The sequence below is a fragment of the Suricata suricatta genome, chromosome 7, assembly GCF_006229205.1.
Source record: "Suricata suricatta isolate VVHF042 chromosome 7, meerkat_22Aug2017_6uvM2_HiC, whole genome shotgun sequence".
Lineage (NCBI taxonomy): Eukaryota > Metazoa > Chordata > Mammalia > Carnivora > Herpestidae > Suricata > Suricata suricatta.
Genome location: NC_043706.1, coordinates 4,933,770 through 4,936,745, shown reverse-complemented (window position 1 = coordinate 4,936,745; position 2,976 = coordinate 4,933,770).

The window sequence follows — 2,976 nt, the reverse complement described above, 5'->3', positions numbered from 1 at the left end:
AGGGACCTCACCTCCCGAACTCGGGGCGCCCGGCACCCCCGCCTGCCCGACCGCCGCTGTCTCTCGGCCCGCGCGCTCCAGGCGACGCGGGGACTCGCGGGGAGCAGCACCGCCGTCCCACCGGCTCCCGCCGTCAGCCGCCGGCCTACGCACTCACACGTGTAAACTCACTCCTCACGCGCATTCCGTTCACGCACGCGCACTCACGCACGCGCACTCACGCACGCGCACTCACGCACGCGCACTCACGCACGCGCACTCACGCACGCGCACTCACGCACGCGCACTCACGCAGACACGCGGCGCCCGCCTCCTGACGGCATCCCCGCCCCTCCTTCCCCCACCCGGACAGAGGAGCGACCCCGGCCCCAAACAGCCTTACCTGCAGCCGCCGCTCGGCGCCGCGCCTGCCCGCGCCCTGCAGTCGGACCCGCGGGGTGGGGAGCGGCGGTCTGAGGGGACGCCCGCCTAGGACGCCCGCATCGCGCTGCAGCTTCTAGGCGAGTGAAGGAAGCCCGGGCTGGTCATTCAGCTTCTTTTTAGCTGCGCTGTGACCACGGTGGTGCCTACGCGCGCCGCGCCCAAGTGAGGGAGGGGCGAGGGGTGGAGGGAGGGGCGAGGGGGCGGTGGGCGGGGCGGTCCCTGCAAAGCTGGTGTGACAGGCTCTCCTTCAAGAAGTTGGACCCTGAGGCGGGCACCTCCCAGCCTCAGGGGACATAGTGTTAGTGGCCATCGTGAACCCACAGGTTGAGGAAACTCCTGAGGTGAGGTGGGTTTGCAAGGCCTCCCTCCCTCAGATGGGGAAGGATGTCTATGCCCCACTCCATTATTTTTGCTTGACCTCCTACCCCTAGGTGACCTGTTGACTGGAATCCGGAATTACTTGACCCCTTATCTTAAAATATGTTAATTGTACCTTGTGAAGGAACTTATTATAGGAATTTCTTTTGTGTTTATGGGACTAAGTATTGCATTTCCTGAAAAACCTGTTTTACTTCTCCTCAAGGAAACAGGCTCTGGACCCCTGCTCTCAAAGAATTAACTTCTGCCTTTGCTATGCTAAAAACATTGCATGTATATGAATGCTAAAGATCCCTTCCTTCCCCGCGTGATAAGCATCAGAGTCACCTACATCATCACTATTGATCAAGATTATGCTTGAGGTTTCTACCAATCTATGCTCTGGGAAATTTTCACATACCAAAGAATTTGTCATCAGAAATCCTTGTCTAAGGCAAATGCCACTTCTGTGCTGACTCCATACATTTTTCCCAGAAATAAAGCTGGCTCTCTCTGCCTGGTGATCAGAAAGAAACTCTCAGGCTCTCTCACTGACATCAGCCATCCCGCAGGGAACCCTGGTGCTGGAGCTGGACTCTGGCAAATGGCACCCAAACAGGGAGCTGAAAGTAAGCCCTTTCCCTTTCTCCTTCGATTTTTCAGGACGGTTAGGACTCCACCATAGGGTGCTGCAGATGCCCTGTTTAGATAGGCAGGGTTAGAGTGGTGGATAGGATCAGAACTTGAGACGCTATGGGCTACAACAAGTCTAAAGAATGAAAACTATTTACAGACATTCCATAACCTGCTTTCAAAGAAGGGGGTCACGTTATCTCCCCAGCAAGTGGCTCATTTTTTATGTTTTGTACAAAAGCGATGTCCATGGTTCCCAGAGGAAGGAACTGTTAATTTACAGACTTGGAATAAGGTGGGAGATGAAATGAAATATTTTTAGCTTAAGCGGCCACAAAAAGTTCCTTTTGATGCCCTTTCACTTTGTAACTTCATATGGACACTTTGGACCCCCAGGTAGTGGTAGGTAAATTGGCTAAAACCGAGAAAGATAGAACATTCCCTGTCCCTCCCCAAAATAACATTCCTAACAACTTAGAAGAAAAAGAACTTGATAGAGTTCCTCCAATAAATGATAAGGGTAATTCGGAAACAACAGCAAACGTCTATAGCAAGAAATATGGGGCGTTTCCCATACAGGCTAAAGAAACTTCACTTAAACAAATAGGTAAATTCAGGGAGCTGGCTTCCAGCGACTCTGCCCTCTGTTATCCAATTCAAAGAGATTATGGGCTGACATTAGAGAGGCCTAATGAGGGTCACCTGGGTGGCTCAGTCCGTTAAGTGTCGACTTGGGCTCAGACTCAGTATCTGCTGGGAATGAGGGAGCACCAGCATTTCCGAACAACCACGGACTGGTTAGGGTCTCCTGAGGCTGAAAAGCAGAGCGGTTTCCAGCCCTGCTGCTGCACAGTCACTCACCCTTCCCCAGCGCCCCGGTGAGCATGATGGCGCTGCTCAGGCCCTGCTGATCTGTCCCCTTCAGGAGGAAGCGGTGCGTGCCCACTGAAGCCCACTCACGGTGGCCACAGCCTCGTCCATATTCTCCATCTCCACTGCGCTGGGGCCTCTGCAAACGGGGGGCGGGACCAGGAAAGGCAGCGGGATGGAGTACACTGATTACAGCGGGTAATACAAGTCCCCTTTACAGCAAAACTCTGTGCCATCTACAGAAGGCTGAGAGAACATTTTGTCCACGTAAATTCTCTAGTTTAGCACACGGGTCATAAGTTAATGCCTCTTTTAGTCTAAGGAAATTATTAGTTATGTCTTCAGAGCAAATGCAGGATTCCAGGGGATTGAGCGTGTAAACCACAAAGAACGTCACAGGAGACAGGACCTCTGCTGTCTGCAGGCACCCAGATGCTGAAGGAGTGGAGCCCGGGGCCTCAGGAGGACCCCGCAAGGTCCTCCCGCACCTCTCCTGTCCTCACCCACAGCAGGCTGGTCCTGCAGCCGCCGCAGCTGCACCTCCCTGCAGGGCCGGCCAGTATCTATCTGACATGTGCCCAGGGCGGTGCTCCCCCCCAGGAAGACCAGCTCCTCCTCAGGGCCATCATGGCCTCTGGTGGCCTGTTGTTTCTAGAGTTAGAGAAATGCTGTGAAAAACGATTATCTCTTTGT